Source organism: Suricata suricatta, chromosome 9, assembly GCF_006229205.1.
Source record: "Suricata suricatta isolate VVHF042 chromosome 9, meerkat_22Aug2017_6uvM2_HiC, whole genome shotgun sequence".
NCBI classification, from domain to species: domain Eukaryota; kingdom Metazoa; phylum Chordata; class Mammalia; order Carnivora; family Herpestidae; genus Suricata; species Suricata suricatta.
The window spans coordinates 41,119,222-41,127,522 of record NC_043708.1 but is presented as its reverse complement, the minus strand read 5'-3'; the positions used below and the strand labels follow the sequence as shown (position 1 = coordinate 41,127,522).

At 40.6% G+C, this 8,301-nt stretch overlaps 1 long non-coding RNA gene across 1 annotated transcript; it reads right to left on the bottom strand.

Moving 5' to 3' along the window:
- Window positions 1–296: 296 nt before the first annotated feature.
- On the bottom strand, window positions 297–8,094 carry LOC115302916. The gene is made up of 2 exons (XR_003913717.1): window positions 8,014–8,094; window positions 297–718 (listed from the first exon to the last, which is right to left on the bottom strand). It is a non-coding gene; the product is annotated as an uncharacterized LOC115302916 (long non-coding RNA).
- Between the last annotated feature and the right edge of the window lie 207 nt (window positions 8,095–8,301).

Here is an 8,301-nt window from a genome sequence, read left to right as displayed (position 1 = left end):
CCGTCCCTTCATGAATCCCAGTGAGCATGAGTAGTTGCATCCAGTCATACACCTGAAGTCATAAACTAAGGAACCACAAATTCAAAATTAGAACTATCGGCCAGGAACAATGGGACAATGACTGTGGTATCATCACTGGGAGGACATCTCTTGTATAGCAGTCCCCAATGAGCCATGTTCACTCTTGGGTGGAATCAGATTTAGGTCTTTCTATTATGGACAATTTCAGAGTGGTTCTTTAAGAAAGATTTCAGAAATATTGATATTACTTCAGAATTCCTGAATTACACCATGAGGTTGCTTAGAAACAAGTTTTATTAAATGAAATCTCTAGATCTTTTCTGTTCCTGTTCTCTGAAAATCATTTCCTTTTCTTTTATGCAGACTATACATCTGAGCATTGTCTTACATGATGTGGACTCAGTTGACCTCATCTTCGTGTTCCTTACATTTTATATAAAGAATAAATTTTTTTCTCTGAGGTTGCCTGACACTTTAGAAAGAGGAAGCACCCACCATCTGCCGGGCCTCAGGTCTATGACTCAATAGGTCAGTTTTTCTTTCTCATCACATTTACTACAACAGGTGGGCATAGCCAATGGCTGTGGGGGCTGCACACTGACCGTTTTCACAGCCTCAGTCCTGCTGGTCCGACTGATCTCAGTTTCCTCTGGCTTTGTCCTACATGAGGCAGGTTTTGACCATACCCATGTGGTCCCTGCAGATTTGAGTGAAGAAAGAAGAGGATCTCAGGAAAAAAACAAAACAAAACAAACAAACAAACAAACAAACAAAACCAGGAGGAAGACAACTGTCACGCAAAGAGATGACTTAGTTTCTTCCTTCCTTTCAGACCCTTTTCTCCCCATCCTACCCTCAACCACCACCACACAAATCTTTGGGAACCTCCCAGGTCCAGAGTAACACTTTCTGCAACTCTGACTCACACAAGGCACTCTTTCAATACTTTTACACCTTTTAGTTGCCTGTCATTTTTATTATGTGAGGTTAAGATGTCATATACTGAACCTTTACTCACATTCAATTTATGTTGTTTTTAAAAATCCAGTTCCAGTCAAGGATTCATTTCTGGAATAAAGTTATTTTTTTTGAGGGGGTAAGAGGGGAAAAAGAGAGAGAGAGAGGGAGAGAGAGAGAATCTTAATCAGGCTCCACACCCAATGTGAGCCCCACATGGGCCTCAATCTCACCCCCATGAGATCATGACCTGAGCCAAAATCAAGAGTTAGAACATTTAACCTACAGAGCCGCACAGGCACCCCTCTGGGATAAGGCTCCTTAACATGAGTATTTTCAGTCTCCACAGCCACTGCCCGACGCAGGCACACACCCGCATCACACCCTCACCAGCTAAAGGAGTGTTGTCCACTTCTTCCCACTCTGGCATCCTCTAAAGAATATTTTGGGCTTTGCCAAACCAGTTTGGGCTCTTTGCCATACAGAATTTGAGTAATGAGTAGACAGAAAAGGGATCCAAAAGAAAGAAGGGAGCGGGAAAAAGTCTTGCTAGCAGTGCTGCCTCCACTGGTCACCTTTGTTGAAAAAAATAAATCTCAAAGATGGGAAAGGCTGAAACAAAAATTTTTTTAAGAAAGAAGCATGAATGGTTTAATTGGTCGATACTATAAAGAACAGAGAAAATACTCCAGTGTGAGGTGTCTGGAAATTATTTCTGGGATAGAGGTGATACATGAGAGTCTCTAGAACTGCTGCCGTGTGTGAAAGAAGTGAGAAAGGGAGAGGGGACTTTTTGTCAGTGCGGAATATGAAATATACCTCTTAAAATGTTCCTTAAATAATTCAAGTAAGAGTTAGGATTCCTTTAAATGTCTTGTGGTTGCTGGACTTCTCAAGAATAGAACTCCACACAGAGTCTGGGCTTCTTTCACTTTAGTTAATATTTAAGTTCCATAATTATATAAGCCTCTGGCTGGAAAGGTGTTATCAACTCCTTTTTACATTTCACAGGGTGATGGCTCTCTGAACAGAAGGAAGAGCAGGGGCAAAAGCACAGAAATCTGTTTAGGCCACAATGAATGTTCTGGTTGTCGTAGAAATGACTCCTCAACACCTCAGATGAACTTAATATTTCCCGTTGACACGCTTTCCTTCGTTTTCCCTCTTAAGAATCTTTCAAAATCCACTTCAAATAGAATTTCAAAATGATGGCCTTTTGCTAATTGAAAAAATTACTGTAGGAGGGCTTGCTATCTTCCTTGGCCTGATAGTAGGTCTACAAATGCTATTTGTGGATAGATCCACATTATTTATTTTAGTTAAACATTATTTATTTTAGCAATTTTTTGGTGTGTGTGTGTATATGTTTCACAACATAAAGGCTAAAAATTATCAAAAGCATTTCTTTCTGCTGTGTTGATCACTAATAATTGAAATTCAAAACACTGGAGGAGTGCCTGGGTGGCTCAGTTGGTTGGGTGTCCGACTTTGGCTCAGGTCATGATCTCACAGTTTGTGAGTTTGAGCCTCATGTTGAGTCTATGCTGACAGCACAGAGCCTGGAGCCTGCTTTGAGTTCTGCATCTCCCTTTTTCTCTGCCTCTCCCCTACTCTCTCTCTCTCTCTCTCTCTCTCTCTCTCTCAAAAATAAATAAATATAAAAAAATCTTTTTTAAAACTCTGGAAAAAAAATGAAAGAGAAAAGCCCTTTGACAATCTGAGAGCTGGGAAACCACTCATAAATTTGGAAGTATCTACATTTTTACATTTGCTGTTCCTTTCTCACCCACTTGAGAACCTCAGAAAAAGATTGGTTCATTTCAAAACTACTCATTTAAAAATTTAAAATTTTTAAAAAGCTTGAAAATATTTTACTAAATATTAACCACCTCTATTGCTGTCACTTTACTATTGAAATGCATATATATTTTATAAACTTAGCTGATCTAGATATTTGCTTATAACTCCACCACATTGTTTATTATCAAGAAGTGTGGATTTCCATCTGTCAGAGTTTGAAATCAGATTCCAAAACAGGGAGCCTAACTCTGAATAAGAATCCATGGAAATTGTTAAGACCCATTTTCATGAGGATATAATCCAAGTCTAGAAGCAGTCACAGTTTATGCCAGATTTGAGGATAAAATCCCTTTTGGTCTGTGAAGAGGGTTGAAATTTTAATCAACTATTTTCTAGCTCATAGAATCCCATATGGTGTTGGGTCATTTTGAACATGGGAATACTTTGACATTGCATATCACTTTTGTTTCTCCCCTAAAGGAAAGCCACAACACCCTCTATCTGAAGAGCTGGGTGGAAGCCACTCCCAGGAGCCCGTTGATATCTGCTGGCAAAGCCACCAAGCAAGTCACGCGTGAGTAGTTTCCTTGCTAATGTTTTGGCATGTCATGATTATGCACTGCTAAGTCTTTGTCAGGAATAGACCTGTTGCCAATGTTTGTTGTTCATGGCTGTTGTTATTAATTTTCTCTCTTCCCCTCCCCTATAACAATCATGCTCTGTTATAAATGGTAAGGAGAACAAGCAAGAAAGCTAAATGTTGCTGTCCTTTCCATTGGTTTGCAAGAGTTAAAAGGAGACGAGATGTAGGAGAGGGAGAAAGGAGTATGTCAGTCTCAAGAAAGGAGGCTCATTGGTATGAATTCTTAAGTTTAAAGTCATTGTACTTCATCTTGACTGCTGAAATCACTGGGGATGATTTGAAACGACTGATGTCTGGACCAATCTTCCATAACTTAATAAGCCTGGAGATAGATCTAAGTATTAGGATTATTTATTTATTTATTTATTTATTTATTTATAAGTTCATGAAATGCTGCTGATGTAATGTCAAGATTGAGAACCTCTGTTCTCTTTTTTCTTTTCTTTTTTTTTTTAAATGTTTTATTTTTTATTTTTGATACAGAGAGAGACAGAGCATGAGAGGGGGAGGGGCAGAGAGAGAGGGAGACACAGAACTGGAAGCAGGCTCCAGGCTCTGAGCTAGCTGTCAGCACAGAGCCTGATGCGGGGCTCGAACCCACGGACGTGAGATCTGACCTGAGCCGAAGTCGGAGGCTTAACCAACAGAGCCACCCAGGCGCCCCGAGAACCTCTGTTCTCAACTCAATGAGCCATCATAATGAAGATCAGCTCTTTACTCATTTCTTATCTTCCACGTAGACTCGTGAAATTGCACCCTCTCAATCATCACAGGACCATGTTACACTGAAGCCATCCAGGACCTTCAAGATCAGCTAGGCTTGCTTTTGAGGCAGCAATCATGTGACAGAAAGAGCACTGGATCTAGGACCCAGGACTAGACTGTTATGTTCAGTTAAATTAACTATGACAGGGGCACCTGGGTGGCTCAGTTGGTTAAGCATCCTAATCTTGATCTCAGTTCAGGTCATGATCTCATGGTTTGGTGAGTTTGAGGCCTTCATAGGACTCTGTGCTGACAATACAGAGCCTGCTTGGGATTGTCTCTTTCCCTCTCTCAGTCCCTCCCCCCACCCTCTCAAAATAAATAAATAAGTATTAAAAACAAATGAACTATGACAAATCATGAACAAGTCATGGCATCTCTGGGTCTCCTTTCTCTAAGATACTGGACTTTGGGCAATTTAGTGACCATTATGAATACATCTAATTCAGTATCGGGTATATATAGTAATGTGTAGTTGCTCAGTAAATACTTTTTTCTTTATCTGTTTTTATAGATAAGGGTACTGCATCCCGATCGGATAAGACAATTGCTCATAGCTCTTTCTATCTGAGGCCATCAGCAGTTTTCTTGTTTGCATGTAGGTTTTTTACAATTGGTCCAATTGAAAGCATATCATTTAACTCAATCCACTGATCACCTCTCACCCCCTTTCTCTATCAAGATATAAAACATATAGTCATAAATATGGCTCAAGAGGATCTACAATTGGGCGCTTGTTGTGATGAGCCCTGAGTGTTGTATGTAAGTGATGGATCACTGAAATCTACTCCTGAAACCAACACCGCACTGTTAACTAACAAGAATTTACATAAACATTTGAAAAGAAAAGAGAGGATGTACAATCCAGGAACAAACAGATACATTAATGCTGCCTCAGGATTTCTAGAGCTTGGACTGCTTACCAAATCCCAGCTCTGAAAAAATTCCATTTTGGAGTCCCCGACAATCTATCTACATCGCCTCTGCTATCTCCTCCATCGACAAAATGGAAAAATTCCACCAGAGATTAATTCTTGCCTGCATGGCACTTTAAAGATTAAAACGCACTACATAAAAAAAGCAAAGCATTAGCCATAGGGGAGGAATAGGAAAATCATCAAGAGAAGAGGTAATAACAAGTGAATCAACCAGAAGGGAAACCATCACTAAAAATGAGCTTCGTGATTGATATAAACTTAAATTTCCTGTCTTGATCCCTGGAGTATCTGTAGTTTGCCTGATTGAGACTTAACTAAAATCAAATTTCCAGGCAAAGCTGCTGTGTTTATCTAATGGGCATGCCCATTAAAATTTTTTTTTAACCTTTATTTATTTTTGAGAGACAGAGCACAAGCAGAGGAGGGGCTGAAAGAGGAAAATACAGAATCTGAAGCAGGCTCCAGGCTCTGAACTGTCAAAGCAGAGCCCAACGCAGGGCTTGAATCCACAAACTGTGAGATCATGACCCAAGCCGAAGTTGGATGTTTAACCCACTGAGGCACCCAGGAGCCCCAAGACCATTTTTTAAGTTAGAAAAAATTCAAGGTAACGTAACTCTTAGGTGAGGATTAGGGCACTTTTTATCTCTCTCTCTGTCTGTCTCTGTCTTCCTGTCTCTTTTGCTCTGTTATATGTTGATCCTCACATTCAATCATGTCAAAACTGATGGTATTCTCGGTTATGTGTTAGTACAGATAATATCTACCTATAGAGAAGCTTTTTTTTTTGTACTGACAAAAGTGCTTAGGGGCCATCGAATATTTTGAAAACAGGCTGCCATCAGCTGTGATATACTCTTTTGCCCCTTACGACCACCCAAAGTGAGTCCAAAGCCCCCAAATGTATCATATTTGGGAAGATACATGCTACACCAGGTAAATGTTTTCTAGGATCCTGAAAAACCAGCTAAGAGGTATCCTTTACTTGCTCTTGTAAAGTTTATGTTTCCTGAAATGTCTTCATTATCACTTGTGACAACTAACTACATTTCACATTTCATCAAGCCGGGAGCCTCACTTCTTTCAGGACAGCCTTGCTGCTACAATCAACACTGCAATAACTCCTCCCCAAGTTTGTAAAAGAAAAGAATAACAAAAAAGGTTTTCTTAAACATGAAAAGGCAAATCTGAATATTATAAACGTAATGATTGGCTGCCAGTGCCTGCCCAGCACTGTCCTCAAAGATGCTGGTGGGTGGGCAGACAGGCGGCTTGGAAGGGAAAGAGATGCCTATGCAGTTAACGCCGTCAGCGAGCAGCGAAGCCAAGGGTGGTCTCCATGTCCCCTGGATTGAGCTACGGAGATGCGTGTCAACTATTTGGGAAATTTCTGGAATCACCGCCTCTTTCCTGGAACTCCCGTCAACCCCAAGGCCCCAAATCACTTCATGTACACTCGGACTAGAGAAGGCAACTGCCACTAGGTGGCACCAAACTGGCCAGGACCAGGGCTTCTTCAGATGGCACAGACCCCTGGAACTCCCAGATGGCTAGTTGGGCAGCCTTACTCTGGCATTTCATTAACTTTGCAATACGATGCCAGGTTTTAGGCGAGTGAATTTTTTGGACCATGCATCTCTCATCATGGCTAGTTTTACTGTACTTACAATTACACTCAATTTTTTGCAGTGTTACTATGGACTTTGTATGTTTTAACTCCCAGCCAAATTCCAAGTTCACTGAGAAAAGAAATCATGTTTTCTGTAGTTCTTGTATACCTCACAGTGCTTTGAGTGGTGTGGATGAAGTTTTATTGCATGACTAAAGCTTTAGTACGGAATGCATTGTCTCAATATAGATTTCTTTAACTGCCTGGATAGAACCTGTCTACCATGGACATTCCAACACCAAATACATCCCCACATGCACAGGGGTACTTGATTCTATAATTGGCCAACCTTCCAGAATACAAGCAGTTCATTCCTTTATCAGAGAGGTAAACAAAGGAACAAAACATCTGTAGCCAAAATATCGGTATGATTCCATCGCTCAGTTATAAACACAACTTACTACTTTTTCTGATTTTTTTTGGTTTTGCACATAGTTACTTAGACAACCTCTATTTTTCCTATCTATGCTAAGTGATTGAGGAAAACAGAAAACACACACACATACACACACAGAGTGTCCTTCTCGGGAGGAGTCACCAACACAAAAGTCTGGAATGTGCTTGGCGTTGCACCCATCACAGCAAGGCATTAGAAATATTGGATTTACTGTTGTGCATCCACAGATATAAAATTAGGCCGACAGAAGTCTGGATCTGGGCCTCGCTCCACACTGCTAACTTGTAGAGTGCTGGTAGCCAAAAGGGTTTGGAACGGTTGTCTCTCTACAGATGCTGCCATTCATTTCTGTGGGAACAGGACCACTTACATCTAATTACAGTTTCTGCTTAAATTAACAGGACAGATATGACAGCAAAAACTTCTTCAGACTAACTGGTGGGGAGACCTTTAGCTGACACAATTTATGAAGTAGCTGGCTTACAGCAAAGTAATGTCAATTTTAAAAAGTAATTTAGAATTCATATGATTCCATCCAGCAATTTGTGGCAGCCAGAGGAAAATATGCGGGGTGGGGGTTTGGGGCAGCAGAAGAGGCAGGCAGAAGCATGCACTATTTTAGAAAGAAGACTAGATTAACTTACAGAGTCAACAATTTTAGAGAGATTATGTTATTTTACACGGTACCATTACATTACATTAGCTAATAACGGTAGAGCTGATGTGTGAAGTCTGACAGTTGAACTTCAGAGCCCTTGTTTTTAACCTTGACTGCCTCTAAGAATAGCTAAAGACCCAAGTCATGTTGAAAAATGCCACTAACACAATTAAAGGATATTCTGTGCTGGTTTGATGATAGTTTTCGTGGCCTTCATTCTGGCCCGTCAGCTTCATGCTGTGAGGTCCAAGGTGAATGGATTCTTCAGGATCCTATAAATCCCTAGAATGGGTTGCTAAGTAACCTACCTAGTTCATTAACTGTAAACATTGGCCAGGCTGCCCTTGAGAAGGGATGTTCCAGCAGATGCCTAAGGTTCATAGAATTCACCTCTAAACTGCCCTCTGGACTATTCTACATCACCTCTTCATGTATTAAATCTCTCCTATCCAT